The sequence below is a fragment of the Caretta caretta genome, chromosome 5 (assembly GCF_965140235.1).
Source record: "Caretta caretta isolate rCarCar2 chromosome 5, rCarCar1.hap1, whole genome shotgun sequence".
Lineage (NCBI taxonomy): Eukaryota > Metazoa > Chordata > Testudines > Cheloniidae > Caretta > Caretta caretta.
In genome coordinates, this window is record NC_134210.1 from 75,032,879 (window position 1) to 75,050,875 (window position 17,997).

Consider the following 17,997-nt stretch of genomic DNA (forward strand, 5'->3'; position numbering starts at 1 on the left):
CTTCAGTGTTTTCACTATCGTTACTAAAATCTGGCTGACAAGAGTGTCTGCACTGAGATTTATAAACACAAGAGGGCAGACTATATGTAACATGAAAGGAAACACAAAAAGAAAGAAATGCATATTTTCCTATTAGTTTTCACAATTTAAATAGCTGAGGTGAAAAAAATCAACACTTAAGACAAATATTTTTCATTTTCAAAGCAAAAATATCTATCTAAGCCCTTCACTTAGGCACTTTATTGTTAGTGGTAGTTTTACAGAAGACTTGATTTTAAAACTAGCTTTGTGATAAAGTGACAAGTTTTTTCTCTTGAAATTTCAGGCATTTTCTGAAGCTACTATATAACACTACGGAAAGCTGCTTGTTTTGTGCCAATTTTTGCTGTCCCAACTAATGAAAATGCAACATATACTCTCCAAGTAAATTCTACCTGCAGAACTCTCTAGAAAGACACAGTCTTAGGGTGTACGTGTATTTCACTCATCTTTGCAGAATTCTTTGTTTATCTCTTAAGGAATTCATACAGCAGCTCATTTTTCGCTATTTACTCCAGAAGAAGTAAACAAAATTGTGACTTGGAAGTGAGGTTCAGTCTTGCTACACTAAATAACAAGATTTTCCAGGTTTAACTTTTGGAAAAAGTTCATTTCTAAACTCCTTCAACCACATGGACTCTAAAAGGTATTATTTCTTCAATACAACTACTAACTCAGACTCACACCTTTATATACGTAGAGAAATAAAGCACTTCTTCGTGAATTGAATGTCACAGAATTTTCTCATTTGTTTCTTTAGAGAGTTGAAAATCTCCCAGATTGAGGACTCAGTTCACCTCCCACTGAAAAGTGTGGGAGTCCTTCCACTGATTTGAGTGGGAATCAGATTGGGCCCTTATAGACCGATGCGTTTAAATAAATAGGGATTTTGCCATTTGGAGTAGGATTGGCCCTTAGTTTTGTCAATTAGGTGTAAGTAGATTGAGCATTAGATCCTCCTAACCCTTACTCTTGTGAGTAGTCTCAAAAACTTCATGAGTAGTCATTCAACTCATTCTTACTCACATGAGCAGTCTAATTGGCTTTGATTAGATGATTCACATAGGTAAAGACTACTTGCCCAAAAAAGATTTGCAGGATTGGGCCCCAAGAGTTGCATCCTGGAATTCAGCATGAATCAGGACTGCAGAATTAGGCCCTGTTTTCAGAAAATACTACAGGGAAGATTTAGATACAGAAAAGTTCTTAAGATTCTTGGATTGCAATGACAATAAAGTGTTTCCATCTGCTTTAAACTAACACTGATTACCGACCATTTTTGAAAAATGTCTAAAAGAATTGATTTGCTATTCAAGGTGAATCAATGCATGTATTCTTACAGATCCCTTTTTTGACATTAACAATCATTACACATTCTACATTTTCCTTCCCTCCTCAGAACATCAGCAGCACTTACTTGCAGCATAACGTTACAAACAACACTTGCTAGCTGCTATTTATGATTTTACAAGTGATGTCACCTCCAGCATTTCAGTTACACAAGATATCTGAAGACATAAACACAGATAAATATAACTATTGCATAAACATATATCTGTTAAAAATGTAAAGCACTTGCTACAAAGGAAATAGAATACCTGTGTCTGAGAACATGGTCTAATTATTACATAGACTATATTTTTATTTTTAAAGTTTTTCCAATTATAGTCAAACTTTTATTATAAACATATTTGAATTATATACTGTACTGGGAAACATATCTTGTCAATGAAAGAACTGTGTTATTCCAGTGATCAGTCATCCATCAATCCACCTTCTATCCCACATTTTCAGACTATTAGCTCCAGGTTGGCTAACTGTCCCTTTGGACTGTTAAACAAGAACAGGACCTTTTTTTTTCTTCCTTGGGAAAGGAAATGCTCTGGCAAGATCTCTGGGTCTTATGTTCAGAACAGGATAAAAGGCGAAAAAAGACAACACCACCCTACGGTATATGCTTCTGGTAAGGAAGTTAATCAGTATTTGAACACAGTGAACTTCCCTTCCTGAGAACTAAAAGGAAACACCTTGAAGATCATTTCAAAAGTGTAATAGCTTATGCAAAAGTCTGTCCCACTCCCAGAATATCTCTTTAAGGGCCAGATTCTGCAGGTCTTACTCAGGAAAAACTCCCCTGGAATGCAGAGATTTTTTGTGTGTTCCTGAACTACAGTATTGGGACTCAAAGAAGCCACTAAAAATGGTCTTATTATTTGTTTGCAAAAAATGAAATTACTTTCCTCTCTCTGCTCTAGTTACTGCCCCAAGAAAAAATCCATACAAATCTATTGCGTGAATTTATTTCTATTAGAGGAAATCTTGTTAGATGGATACAGTTCTGAAAAGCTGTTATGTAATCACTTTCCTAGAACACGTTACAGCAAATATTAAAAACCAATTTAATTTAGGTCCTTTCTCAGTAAGATGGCTAAAGATCTGTAAGTCATAAATGCAAAAACTGAGCATTTATAATTAATGAGTACAAATTATTCTAAAATTGATGGGTTGAATGCTACTAGAAGTTTATGTAAGCTACAAATTTATTGTTCACGTGCAGAAATTTAATTTAAAACTCTAATGCATTATACCTTATGTTCAGTAGAAAGCTATTCTTAGAAGCTAAGTACTATGAAAGATAACTGGGCTTTAATGAGCTGATTCATCAACCGGGCTTGAAGATTGTAATGAATAGGTTGAGGTCTGCTCTGAGATACCTGATAATGAAAAGAATGTTTCAAAACAAATACTGGGCCAGATTTTGCCATGCTGACGTTGGGTAGTACCTCACTCAATGGAGAGGCTCCTGGGACTAGATCATTACTTTGGAACAAGACTTGTGTATGGAGTGACATATAGCTGTACCCCAGGAGTAGTACAGAGAATGAATCGTGCCTCTTGGCAGCACAAATCCCACCTTGCTTCCCCACTCCTCTGGCATGTGTCTATGGAAGGTAGTACTTTGCTGCTGGCCTGTTCCAGCACCACCTTACAACATTGCCCACAATGGCTCAGTTGTATCAGAGCCCTGGGGAAGCAGAGCCAAGGATCCAACTACTCTCCCCATCACTTCTCTCCATCCCCCTTTTCTAGGAGGGAAGCAGTTGGTGCATAGCACACATTTACGGATGCTGCCTAGACCTAAGGTCCAGGGAATCAGTCATGAGATAATAGGGAAGGACCTTTCATGGATCAGTAACTGGTTAAGAGATGGGAAACAAAGAGTAGGAATAAATGGTCAGTTGTCAGAATGGAGAGTGGTGTCCCGCAGAGGTCTATACTGGGACTAGTGCTGTACAGCATATTCATAAATGATCTGGGAAAAGGGGTAAACAGTGAGATGGCAAAATTTGCAGATGATGCAAAATTACTCAAGATAGATAAGTCCAAAGCAGACTGCAAAGAGTTACAAAGGGATCTAACAAAACAAGGTGCCTGGGCAACAAAATGGCAGATGAAATTCAATGTTGATAAATGCAAAACAATACACATTGAAAAACAAAATCCTGATTATATATACAAAATGATGGGGTCTAAATTAGTCATTACCACTCAAGAAATAGATCTTGGAGTCATTGGGGATAGTTCTCTGAAAACATCCACTCAATGTGCAGTGGCAGGCAAAAAAGCTAAGAGAATGTTAGGAACCATTAGGAAAGGGATACATAATAAGACAGAAAATATCATAATGCCTCTAGATAAATCCATAGTGCGTGTACATCTTGAATACTGTGTACAGATCTGGTCGACCCATCTCAAAAAAGATCTATTGGAACTGGAAAAGGTACAGAGAAGGGCAACAAAAATGATTAGGAGAATGGATCAGCTTTCATATGAGAGATTAAAAAGACTGGGACTTTTCAGCTTGGAAAGGATATGATAGAGGATGGTTGTGAAGAAACTGAATAAGGAAATGATATGTACTCTTTCAAATAACACAAGAATTAGGGGTCATCCAATGAAATTAATAGGCAGCAGGTCTAACACAAACAAAAGGAGGTATATTTTTTCACACAACAAACAGTCAACCCGTGGAACTCTTTGCCAAGGGATGTAGTGATGGTCAAAACTATAATGGGGTTCAAAAAAGAACTACATAAGTTCATGGAGGATAGGTCCATCAATGGCTATTAGCCAGGATGGGCCGAGATGCAACATCATGCTCTGAGTGTCCCTTGCCTGTTTGCCGGAAGCTGGGAGTGGACGACGGGATGGATCACTTGATGATTGCCTGTTCTGTTCATTCCCCCGAAGCACCTGGCATTGACCACGGTCAGAAGACAGGATACTGGATTAGATGGATCAATGATCTGACCCAGTGTGGCTGTTCTTATGTAGTTGTGGGGAAGAAGTAGGGAGAAGTTACTTCTTCTTAAGCCTCTGCACAGGGCCACAGTCCAAATCAGAATTTAGCCCATTAGGACTACTCACCGAGTAAGAGACTACTCAATATGAATAAGAGTGGCAGAACATGCTGCATAATGTTGTTGAAACCCAGCATATATTAGGAAATATTACACTTTAATTCTCTTCATGCAGTGTGTTTTCTTTGCTTGATGAGATCCACAGATTCAATGTTACAATATTACAATTTCGCTACAAAGAGATGTGTACACATTCTTCAGTTGCCCAACCTCAAATCAACCATATGTTTTATTAAATTGAAAATATACTCAGGGACCAATCCTGGGGAGTTTTGCCTGACTTCAGTAGGAACAGTATTGGGCACAATGCACATACAATTTTAGTTAACTTGCTGCTTAAAAGAATGCTTTGAAGTAACATAACTGCAGATATGACTATGCCTTGGAGGCACAAAAATATGTAATCAAAAATAGTTAATTAAGGTTAATTAAACTCCACATTATATATGACTATCATCCCCACAAAAGAGCTGCTTTCTTTTCTTAAAGCTACATGAGCAATACCTTGTCTAACCTGAGCCTAACTGGAATACTACAAGTTCTGGTGCCAGAAAGCACAACTAGTGCAAACTGTGTTTACTGCCTTTGATCTGAAGTATTTTTTCATTAATATCAGTTTGCATTTGAAACCACCTACTCCCATCCATAAGGGAACTGTAAAGTGACCAGGGCATATCCGTTTACAGTGTTAGATCATCAAGCTACCACAATGCTGGATACACTAACACGTTTCCTCTAGTTAACGGAAAAGATTTGGGGGGCTAATTTCAGCATAGGGGAAAGTCACACCACAGGATCAAAAACTTCTGTCACTTGAAAGTACAAAACTTCACTATATGGATTTCTGAGCCCAGAAATCTGTGGAAGCTAACAGCAATTAAAGCCTTGTTATCCCCTCTAATTTACTTTAAATTGTTGGACTTTGAAATCAGTCATTTGGGATAATTCATGAAGGAGGGTTACGTACAGTAGGCACATGTACTAAAACTATTTGTTGATCTTTTTGGAAAACTGATAAACTGGTGTAGTGAAATGCCAAACTGAAGCTCTGAAGCCCATCCTTGAACGAAAGCTAGCCGTTTTACAGTAAAAAGGGGCTAATTTTTCAGATTAGTTCCATTTATAATGAAGTCAAGCTTTCTTTAATCTCACTGCACAGCTTTTAGTATGATGCTTTGCTTGATATGAATTTTACAGGTTTCTTTCTTGAAAGGAAAATACTGGTCAAGTTTATCCATATGGGAATCAAATTGCATTATTAAAACTGGAGGGAAGCACTTGATCCCTATTTAAGAAACTGGAAATCAAATGTAACAGAAATGGGATTTAAGAATCCGCTAAAAACAAATGGTTCATTCCTTCTCATGCTGAAGTCAATGGAAATTTTGCTTCAATGGGAAGAGAGGCAGATCCATAATTTTCTTACCAAAAGAAAGCTGTGTAGTATTTTACATCATATATGACAGACACAAATAATTAAATAGAGTGAGAAATGCATATTGTGCTATAGTTAATGTGTTTCTTACTATACCAGTTTACCAGTCTACCACTTTTTCCTCCTACTGTCCAACAAGAGACCATTTTACAGGTGAGCTACTAGTATCTGCTTCTAGTTCTGCCTGTACAAAGCTACAAATGTTTTAATATTATAATTAAAAACAGATATTACAACCTTAAAGAAAAGTAAATGTTTGTTCTCATATAGTGCTGAAAGAGCACTAGTTCTGAATGCCAAAAGTTTACTTCCTTTTTTCCCTGCTGAATAACTCAAATGGCCACTGTAGCCAGTAAAATGTTCCTCACTGTGGACAGAGACCTCCCTCCCCAAAAAGGAAAGGTTAAATTAAGCTAATAATGGAAACTAAACAAATGTTTACTCTGTCAAAAACATGATGTCAGGTACCTAGGCCCAAGAGATTCTAAAAATTACCTGGACTGCTTAGTAAGCCCTAAATGCCCTAATTTACCCAACCATTTATCAACAGTCCTAATGAAAAGCCTTTCCTGCTCTTACAATAGATAAAAGTAGCCATTAGTCTCTGAACTGTAAATTTTTAGCAGCAAGACTTAGCAAGAAGCAAATCTTGGAAGTAAAAAATCAGCTGGATGTTCACATAACAAGGTCCAGAGAGACATATCTAGGAGTTGCCTCTTTTAATCCAACACTGAATTATGTTGGAAGCTGTTTTCTATTCTTTTAGAGCTCTACTACTGCCAAAATAACTGCAAGGTTTGCAAGTCCGAGTATATCTCAAGCCTTTCCCAAGGCACCCCAACACTATCTGAGACATTGAAACTATGGCAACCGAATAAGAAAGCAGCTTCCATGATTAATAGATGAAGATCCCAGCGACAGTGTCTAGGTAGGCCATAATTCAAGAATGCAGGAGAAATTAGCATAGAATCCATCTCAAACTACCAATAAAAAGTAGATTTTGATAGGCATCAACAAAACTGGGCTTTTGTTCTCCTAAGTCCAAAGTGCTGAACATTGTTTAGATACTTATTTATTTCACACTGAAAAGATGGGTGTCTCCCATACAAGTGACAGATAAAAATCCACCAGAATGATGAAGGGAACAATACAGCCAATTTCCTACCTGGACATTTCAAAGCCAAATGCAAACATATCTAATACTGGAATCATCCAACTGAGGCTGCATAGCTGGGTATAGAGATATGGGGGCAATGTTTGCTGGGGTCGGGAATATGTTGGGATACAGGTTTCCCCATTGTGTTTGGGATTCAGAAGAGGTACATTCCTTTTCATCAGCAGCATCAGGACACGCTCATTTTCACTGCTGGATGCCAGTGGTCACTACAACATTGATGAAAGGCCTGGAACACTTATAAAAATGCATAATCAAGAAGTAAGTCAGAATTCCACTATCCCCTCCAGGAAAACTTCTGATACATACCCTCTATTCATTGGTCTCAGGCTACCCTAAAAGCCCCATAACAAAAAACACTCTTCACTTCCTTCTGCTTCCATAAACATTTGGTTTCCACTGAAGGCAATTAGATATAGAAACCACAGATGTATTGGAACATACTTTCTTTTTAACCTACCACTAAGGGCCCAATTTTGCAATCCTTCACGCAGGCAAAACTCCTATTAATTTCAATATGGCATGAACATTTAACAAATATTTTTGCAGAAATCCTCTGAGTAGCAGATTTGTTTGATAACCACAGAAAAGAAATAGGAGAAGGCAGCATATTAAACATGAATTCCAAGTATCTGCTCTATCTGTATATAGAAATAGCTATTACTGTACTAACAATACTTTTTTAAAAAAAGGTCATCATGAATGCAGTGAATTACCATATGTCTTCACTCTTGAGATACAGCAACTGGCAGTTCTGTTAATAGCTAGTTTATCTACTTCATTTTACATCTCTGTTTCAACCACTACAGATATACTTTGGGAACTGAAAAAAATCCTTTCATACAAGAAAATCTCTGTATTTCACACACAGCATTACCTACCCCTTTTTTAGCTGATAAATAACTATAATTCCAAACTGTGGAAGGCTCCTGGAAGACTGAACTTTCATGGGGTTTCACAGTTGAATTATGGGATAATGTGGTTGTGGTTCTTTTCTCCTTGTTCCTGCTTTTTAAAAGTTGTTTTCATAAAGTGGTATCTATTTCAAATTGTAAAATTATACCTTGAGTCAAACTCTAAATTTCAAAAGCCATTAGGTTAGCAGCCTTATTTCTGTTCATTTGGTGCACAAAAGCCAAAAATTTGCTGTTTTTCTGTGGGGGGGAGGAAGTGGGATATTTCCTATGTGTCTCTTCCCTTCTCTATTTCCTGTGGAATATTGATTTAGTTGATAAAAAATAGATTTGTGCATCATAAGAAAAGGAGAGATGTTAATTCTCATGCCAGACCAAATTCCAACTGGAAATTAAGTTCTGCTTGCCCAATGCTGCAAGTACCATGGGGTAATCAATTATTTGTTGTCAAGGTCCAAATTTCTTGGTCAAGGTATAGTCAAGATCCAGACTCCAGAGAAAGTAATACAAAAATAATAACAATGATGATAATAGTAAGTAAATACTTTAAAAAGATTTTGTGATCTATTCGAAAGTGTCTGGTGGTCCGGATTTGGCCCCGGTTCTGCCTATTGACTGCCGAGTGACTTTACTCATATGAGTGGCCCCACTGAGATCAAGTAAAGTTACTCACCAGATTAAGAGTTCACAGATCAGGACCCAATTTTCTCTGCTTCCTATCCTAACAGTTGTGTACTGCTGCTGTGTGCTATTGAACAACAATTCCACTCTGTACCAGAGGTAGCCACATTTCACTGTCAAAGTGATCTCCATATATCCCTTACCCACCTCACTGTAATACTATGGGGGATAACTGGTTAATGGTTGTAAAATGCTTTAAGAATCACCAGGTGTGCTGGTAGGTGTAAGAGGGAATTGAAAGACATGGAGTTCAGCACAATTTATTACGGACCTGACTCTGACATCACTCATAGAAGACCACTGATACAGAACTCTAGGGCCAAATTTGCATTAAGGGTTTCATACTGCAAGGATGTGCTCAGCACCTCACTATATCAGTCCCTGACTATGGACCATTTCTTACCATAGGATAGAATTTCCAGTGTAGGGACTTAATCCTGCAAACTCTTGCTCACCAGAGTAATTCCTGTTTACATGATCCCATTTTACTTTAATGAAACTACTCAGAGGAGTAAGAATTATTCATGTGAGTGAGCTTTTGAAGATCCGGCTCTGGAATTGACATTACTAGTGAGGTCACATGGAAAAAAAACAAAGGAAAAAGAGAAGCAGCATCTGTACCTATTTAGGAATATAAGATTTCTATTTTAGTACCATTAGCCTTTCTTCCTACATATGGTTTGCCAAAATATATAAAAAATATATCAGAATGAATATTACTTTCCAGATTTTACTCTGTAGTTTGTTTTAAGCATTTTATTATAATGTGGTAGCCATGTACTATACACAAAACATTTGTTTGGGTAGCATAACAATGTGTTCCTGCAAACAAGTAGGTTGCAACCCACCTGTTATCTCAGGCCAATTTAATCCTAAAACATTTTATGTCTTCCCTCTGTAAACCGTGTGAACTCCTTTCAGATGTATTTATGTATGGATCTTCTCGCTCTTCAAAACAAGATGACAAATTTCCCCTTTCCTTACAAAAACACACATACAAACAGGTTCACAATCGCCTATTTCCTTTTTAATGCAAACAGTTCTATTTTGGATTTATCACAGGTCATTAGTTTGCTCCTTTTTTAAAAATCAATGAAAGCAGCTCCTTGTCTATACTCCCTGCTACCTATTTCTTCTGACTCCAATTACAATAGCTGCCCTCCTCAAATTACAAACATTAAAAAAGGGGCCATAGCTACCATCTACTTTTATCTTCACGTAGTTAAGAGATGTTAAATACACATGTTCCTTGTAAATTTTAGTGCCCAATTATTCCCCCCCTCAGGAGTACTGGTTTAGCTGATAAAGAAGATTTTGCCATCATAAGAAAAATATACAGTTCTAATGTAAACTAATTGAGAGAATATGCAGAATATCTGTGACCATATGATTCTTTTCACTCAAACTATTCACTCATGTTTCATCTATTCTTTGACTCCTATTATATGAAAAGCAAATGTAGCAAATATCTTGTATTGCATGAAATTAATTATTCATTAAAAAACATCAGTTTATCATTTATAGAGGTAAGGCTGGATCCTGCAGTCCCTTGACTAAACTTCTATTGAAGTCAGTGGAAGGTTTTCCTGAACAAGGAGTATAGAATTGCACCCATATTTTTTATATTTAGGATGTGTTTGGTTTTATACAAGAAGAATACTCCCTTTGTCTTATTGTCTTTGGGTCTTTTATAACTGGTTACCAATATAAAAATGGTATGTTTCATATTCTAAAGAAAACTGTATAAACCAAGAAACACATTGGCACTGTAGGTGGTTTGGGGGGTTTATTTTATTACTCATGCCAGTAGTTCCATTCAGAGTCATGTGGGATTACTACTGTAAGGAAGGACTTGCTGGCAATGGTCCACTTTTCTTCAAAATATGCTGGCCAGCCCCATTAAACAAGAGAAGTTAACCAAAGCAAGGTCATTTGTCTTTTTCATTATTTATTCTGAAATCCACAAACCAATCTCTAAAAACAGTAATATCTGAGCACATCTTAAACCAGTCGAATAATCTGGGCAAGAGCTGCATAAAGGGCCTGATCCTGCAAGCCTTCCTTCTGCGAGTAATTTTTACTCATTGGAAGAGTCCTATTGAAGTCAATGAATTTACTCCTGTGAGTAAGGATTACTCGCATGAGGAATGATTGCAGGATGGGGCCCAAAGTAAATAAGAACATGTAAACCAAACTCACACAGTCACTGAAATAGTTTTTACAAAGACAAGATAATAGCTGAAGACACGATTTTGCCACTATATTTAAGGTTGGGTTAATAACTAACGTTAGTTATCGATTATATTAAATAGGAGTTATCAGGGTGTATTTCAAATAATACCATACTATATGTAGACCAGAGATAGAAAGTGTTTGGGATGATTTAACTCTCCTGTTATGTATTTACAGACCCAAACATGCCCCCCATTGGGAATTTGCATTTTTTATTTATAGCCAAGTTAATTAAAGCCACTATTTCTGTATCTGCAATGAACTTCATGATCTTCATTCTGCATCAGTTTTAAAGAGGTCTGAAATGCATAAACATTGGCATAAGTATGTAGGTTTACAAACATACTTAAATTATCTTAGGAAAGAAAAAAGAGAAGAACAAATTCCTTCTAAACAAGCGGTGAAGCAGACACGTCGGAAAACCCCAATAATTACTATATTACAACTAGCCATTAAATAGTCACTCATGAGAAATTCTTTGACTATGGTTAAAAAAAGCCCTACTGCCTCAACTTTGTCAAAGCTGCTGGGAACCTAGCTTCAAAGGAACAGGAAAAGCTGTGGTTTTTACATTTAACCCTTCCTCTGGATGTCAGTCAACAGCACCAGTTACGCCTCCTCTCATTACAAGCAAAACTAGCTGGAAGCAAAGCAAAAATCTTTGGCACAGAGCGCTCCGTGCAGCCCAAACCAGATGCCTTTTCACACTTTCAAACTTTCACTAACATTTCCCGGGCCACGAGAAAGCCCCAAATGGCTTCACTGGCCCCGGAACCAACAATACCCTGACCCAGGCTGATTTATCTAATAATTGTTACTTCTGTAATTGCTTGTAGGAGGCCAGCAGCCGCCAGCTCTCAACCTTCCCTTTTGCCCCAGGCTGTCTCAGTTCTGCTCCACTTTTCCAGTACACCAGCAGGCAGGAAAACAACTCATGGGGATTTGCAGGCTCAGGCTCCCACTTTCGCTCATGCAAATTCACAGCCAGAGCACTTAATGCACATTACTCTCAACTGAGAGCTTTTCATGCTTCTGCACACACACACACAAAAATCCCTCCCACCAGCAGCATCCTCCCTGCCACCATCATCCCCCTCCGCCCCCTGCTGCTGGCTGGGATTTAGGTGGTGAGAGTGGCGGAAAGCCCTCTGGCCCCTTCAGATCTAACACCCTCTGTAGGAAGCAGTCCGGAGGGCGAGGGGGCTTACCGCCATCCCAGGACGGTTCCTTCCCTTCTTACTCCCTACGGCAGGGAGCCCCCCTCGCCTCCCCTCCTCTCCCTTGTATTTTTCACCCAGGCAGCACTTTTAGGAGGCAGCTCGGAACAAACCCTCCATTGTGCGATCCAGCCCTGTTATTTCCTTTTAGACAAACTTTGCCCTGGGGTTGCCTGGTTCCCCGCGGTCTGAAGGGCCGGGGCGGAGAGAAGCAGCAGAGCAAGGGCGCTCAGGGGAGGGAAAGGGCGAGGAGTTTCCTTTCCTAAAGGATCTTTGTCGCTCCTTCAGGATCGGGCCAGCGCGGACAGTTAGCAAGAGGGGGTCAGCCCAGTGGCCCCTCCAGTGCGGGTGGCAGGACCATGGGGGAGGGATCGCCTGAGCCGCCCCCACCCCAGTGCCAGAGAGAGGAGCTGACAGCAGCAGCTAGAGGGGGCGGGGACCCGTCCTGCCCGAGAGCCACCCTTCGCTCGGAGCCGACTGGCGCTACGGGGAGTCAGCCCGTGGTGGCCCCCGACACATACACACACCCCAGCTAGGAGTGGGGGGAAGGGGGCAGCGCCAGAGCCTCCCCCTCGCCCTGCTGCAAAGCAATGACAGGAGCCCGCGGCTGGGAGGGGGAGATCAGCCCAGAGCGCCAGCCCCATGCTAGCGAACAAAGCCAGCCAGGCAGCAGGGCACATCAACACCCAGGGACCGGCATGGGCACGGGGGGCGCGGGGCAGAGCGCGCGGGGCTCCCAGCCGGCTCCTTTGTTCCACACCCAGCGCCCCCGTCAATAACAACAGCGTCAATACCCGGGTTAAAGAGCAGCGCCCAGGGATTACGCACGTGCAAGGCGCCCACATTGTCCCCATAACAAAGACGCCCCAGCTCCCTCCGGGACGCTCTGCAGCCCCGGGACGAGCAGCTAAAGGCGCAGGTGGGAGCCCCGCATCGCAGGCAGCGCGCACGCCCAGCGGCCGGGGCAAAGCAGCCCGGCTCCGCGCCCGCTGCGAACAAGCGGGCTGAGTGAGGTGCAAGGACCAACGCGTTCAGCCCCGCTAGCGCCCGAGCCCGGGAGGGACGCCCCTGTTTGCCAGCGGGCTGAGCAGCCAGACTGATTAAAAAAAGGCAGCCCAAGCCGCAAGCTGCCCGGGCATGGGCAGCCGCACAACGTGTGCGAGGGCAGGCGGCTCTCCCCCGCCTTCCCGAAGCGCTGCAAACGCTGCCGAGCTAGAAACCAGCAGGCAACCTTAACCGCACACCGAACACGCTCCTCCCGGACCCGCCAGTGCAAGCCAGGAGGAGCCTTCCTTTGCAAGCAACCCAAAGGATTAGATATAGATATGGAGAGGGGAGTACTGTACCTTTTCGGTGCATGTATCTAGGCAGCTAGAGGACAAGAACTAGCTGATGTAGTGTCCCATTTAGTAATCCATTTAAGGGGATCTCTCTGGGAAACTGGATCCACTCTCTCCTTTGCAATCCTTTGTCAGTACTACATGTGTGCTTCTTTGGGGGATGGGATGTTTAATATTGCTACTTTCTGGAATGCAAATGCAATTTGCTCATTTCCAATGACGGGAGAGAAAAGGGGGAAGAGGAAAAAAGGTTTAGCAACTCCTCTCCAAACCCAAATTCCACTAGGATCCTACTCCAGGAAGTCCCCTTCAGTCGAATCTTAGGAGATAAGTCATTTCAGGGTCTTGTCCTGCTCCCTTTCTACCAAAAGTGCGCCAGGTGTAGAGGCTGCTTCAGGAAAACTCCTAGGCAGGCGGCACTCTGTACGCCGCGGCAGGAAAGCGCGGTTGCTTTAGCCCAAAGCTCCTGGTCATTGAACTGTGTTTGTAGAGGAGTTCAGAGTAACCTCTCTCCCCGTGCCCTGCTAGTCTCCGAGTCCCAACTCCTCTGTCAAAGGAAGGCTGCTACGCTGCGGGTGGAGTCAAATCCCGGACTGGATCTCTCCAGATGGACTCACTTGATTCCACCCACCCTTCCTTTCCAGTCCCTTGCTATAACGAACAAGGATGAGCATGTGCAATGGGTAGGGGATAGGGTGAGAGCATGGCAAGTTTCCAAGTGGATATTCCCCCTCCCCCTCCTCCCCGCCCCCCGACATGTACAAACAAGGCGATAACGAAAGTGAAGAGCTGAAAAAGCCCTTACCCCATATACAGTATTGATGTACAGTGCTGTGTTTGTAATCAGGACGGGGGGTGAAGCAGCGATGAGAGAAGTATTACTGATTGTTGACGCAAAAAAAAAAAAAAAAAAAGGCAAGGAAGAAGTGCTCCAGGAGAGGAGATACAAGACAGAATTTGCTCATCGATTTTCTTAAATGGAAGTTTTAAAGGATATGGGTAAGTGAATTGTTAAGACTTTCTAATTCTGAGAACTGTTCCGGTGCTCACATCCTAGAGCAATGAACATCCTACACACAAAGCGAGTTGCCTATAAGATACGTAAAATAACTGTTCAGTACATAGTAGTCTTGTAAAAATATGTAGATATAACAGCTCTTGAAAGAAAATATATGCCAAGAATAAACAATAAACTAACAGAACTGCTATGATAGTCTGAATATTGTGCTTGAACTTTTGTATTTACATGCAGTGAGAATTTTTTTAATTTAAATTCTTAACAAAGTGAATGCAGTGCCAAAAAAAAATCCCCAATAAAAAATCCTACACACGCACATTTTAAATATTTGATTTATTTTATACAGGTGCATGAAGAGAGGGAAAGGGATAACCTTCCTTCTAAAAACATCAAATTGCCAAGACACAGCCTCCATCCATCGCCCATGTTAAAAAAGACTTTTTTAAGGGGAAACTTGCCAAAGGCCAAAAGATCCTCACTTCTCTCCCTTCCCAAGGCATATCCTTCTTTCTATTCCACATGTATACGTTTATGTTTACCTCAGATTTGTACTGAGTGAGGCAACCAGAAATGCTGGCAATCGAAATTTTCCACCATCGCGATTGTTCCGGGTCCACTAAAACTATTTCCAGTAGCAATCTTTCGTTTTAAGAGACAGAAGCAGCAAAATAGCAGGGAGCTACACTTGTGTATCAAGATCTGCAGAAGATGGCCATGAAAAAGCGCCCGGAGACAAAAACAAATCAGAAGCCTCAGGTGGTCTAACTTGTACCTCTGAAACCGAAGTGCCACTGCGTGTGTACACAAGGGACCCAGCATATGCCTATATATAAGTACAGTCTGTGTGTGCCTCTCAGATGAGATGATTAAGAACATGCACGCACACCACAGCTCTACCTAGCTTAGAGGGGTTTAGCCTTGGGAGAAAGACGTCTCAGAGCTGTCCCTCGCTGTTTTCCCTGTGTGCCAGAAGGGGCCGCTGCACTGATTCGCCAGGGCAAACAATGCGAGGGTTGATTCCATTTGCAAAGTTGCTGCCTGATCCGGCTTCCTCCGAAGGCGACGGCAACCCCCCCCTCCACTAACTTCAGTGGCAGCAGGCTCGGACGCCCGAGTTGCGCACGGCTTAGCAGGGCGGGAGCTCCCTGCCTCCTGTCACGCTCGTAGGGCACCGTGGCGCATTTCTCAGCGGCGCGGTCCGCCGAGACGCAGACACAGCCCCTCCCGCTCCAGGCTCCGCTCTGTACAGACAGACCCAGGCTACGTACAGCTCTCGCTACCTCTCTAGGTTGCGGAACGCATGTTCTGTGGAGGAGTATCGCAGTCTATTGTGTAAGCCCCCATCGCGTTTTACTGACATTACCCGTTCGCCGAGGGCCCTAAGCTGAAGTACCATGATGCCACCCCGTCCGATGGCCCTCCAGGGAAACAGGGCTGGGCCCGGGCGGCAGATCGGGTCGCAGTTGTCTCCCCCACCCCACCGATCCCAGTTTGCGAGCGGCTGGCTGGCTTAATCCGTCCGTGTCTCAGAGCCAGCGAGGCGCAAGAACACAGCTCATAAATTAATCCGCCGGCTTCCCACCCGCCGAGCGGGAACCCCGCTGCCGCTCAACGCCGCTGCTCCGGCGGGTGGCAGCAGGAGCGCCCCCCAGGCTCAGGTGCGGCGGAGGAAGAGCGCAGCCTGTCTTTCGCGCTTGCCTGCAGCAGCAGCCCCAGCCCCACACTCCGCGGCTGATTTACATGTTAATTGTGCCTGGGAAAACTTCTGTAATTGCCGGAATTAGGCAGAGCAAACGGATTGTTTCACAGGCTGAACCAAATTAATTCCAGGTTTAGCTCCTTCCCTTAGAGAAACAAACAATTAAGCTGTCTTGTTTGCTTTATGGATATCATTGAAATGGGAGACACGTTGCTTTTCTAGAGGGGGCGGGGTGGGGTTTTCTTTCGCAGGATGTATTGTTATTTTGAATATTAATGTTTATTTACTTATTTTATTTCACAGAGTCGCTAAATGGAGAGGATATTTCTATTGACTTTTTTTGCACAATCCGATCAGTAACACACTGATTTATAATTGCTTACCTTTTCATAGCATATCACTAAAGAAAGCTGCGTCCCTCCTCTCTGATTTTCCAAATCCGCTGCATTACGATCCAGTTAGACAGCTATCATTTCAAACCGTTTGGATTTCGATTATGAGATGAAACCGCAGTGGAAGCCACGTGTAAATCCGCTCGCTTGGAGCTCTAAGACTCTTTTACCAGTGCCTTTGTGACAGCAAGCGAAGGAGCAGGGGGAATAAAAGCAAAAGATCCCCCATCCCCCTTTTGCTGATTTCAGCCTGTTCCTTCTCTGACTGCTGAAGCTAAAACCTAGGGGCTATATGGTCAAAACCTGACACTCACAGACAGGACTGACGTTCAGAGTGCTCAATCCCACTTCAATCAGTTGGTCTCCAGTTTGAAACAAAGCACTGCTTGGGACGTGGGAGGGATGCAAACCACAGTGGATTCTCTTTACAGTGAATGAAGTGCAATTCAGTGCAGCACATGGAGACTTCTCAACGATCTTAAATCTGGATATAAAACATAACCTTTAAAGTCCTGGGAAGGAGCTAAACTATAACCTGAATTCATTTGGGGGATGCAAGACCTCCTCTTGTCTTGATCTAACTAGTGTGCAAATGTTTCCTAACAGTACTTTTACTGTATCTGCCACATGAAAAGATCCACAGGGCTGCTGTCCTTTCCCTTTCAACAATAATTCTACTGTACTGCATTGAATCTTTAGCTCCATTCACTTTTTATATTAAATTATTGTTTGGGAAATTAAAAAAGATACTGGAGCGGAATAAGATAAAAATATCAAAGATTAAACAACCTAGATCTGTAACTTAAAAAAAAACAATAAAAAATTGCATATTTTCTCGAGGTCTTCAATTGTGTGGTATGGACCTTAATGTCTTCAATAGTAATTTCCATCTTCCAGGTCTCAACTGACCCATGTTACAATAGCAGCCTCAAGTAATACATTTTAGAACCAGATAAGTGAAATGATGGAGTGCAGTCTACAGCTAGGGGATTTACTAGTTGGCCATAAGAAGCATGACATTAAAATAATTACTTGTTTATGACAACTGTGTTTCTGCCTTTTACTTTTAGATAATGAAAGGACTGCTAGAAATTGGCTTTCCTGCGGTATTTGTTTTAGGATCTAAAGTTACACACAAATACATTCAATTTCTAGCGGTTAGATTACAAGGAAAAAGACTTTTCTGGTATCAAGCAAATTCCCCCACCCCCAGCCCTTGACAGTTTAAACGGAATATGTACTTAGAGTAATTTTCTAACCAAAGGAACAGAGACGTTATATATTTTCTTTCTTTTCACTGGAAATTTAAAACAAGACAGCTCTGCACCAAGCAGAATAATTACTAAGGATGGATACATGTTAACTAAACAATGTTACCCTAAATCTGAAATTCGAGCAACTGAACTGAACTAGTACAGTACCCATTATTTGGGTA

The 17,997-nt window shown here is 41.7% G+C and overlaps 1 protein-coding gene and 1 long non-coding RNA gene across 6 annotated transcripts in view; one reads left to right on the plus strand and one right to left on the minus strand.

Moving 5' to 3' along the window:
- Positions 1 to 14,096, minus strand: part of SEMA6A (semaphorin 6A) — a 130,312-nt gene extending 116,216 nt beyond the window's left edge. For 3 of the 5 annotated variants that reach the window (XM_048850074.2, XM_048850072.2, XM_048850073.2), the window contains exon 1: positions 13,460 to 14,094. The gene's annotated coding sequence lies outside the window, so the exon portion shown is untranslated. Of the gene's footprint in view, positions 1 to 13,459 lie in introns of all 5 variants that reach the window. The other 2 variants (XM_048850069.2, XM_075128617.1) reach the window with 2 other exon arrangements.
- On the plus strand, positions 14,091 to 17,401 carry LOC125636636 (uncharacterized). Its single transcript, XR_007356669.2, has 3 exons — positions 14,091 to 14,452; positions 14,818 to 15,803; positions 16,474 to 17,401. It is a non-coding gene; the product is annotated as an uncharacterized LOC125636636 (long non-coding RNA).
- The last annotated feature ends 596 nt before the right edge of the window (positions 17,402 to 17,997 follow it).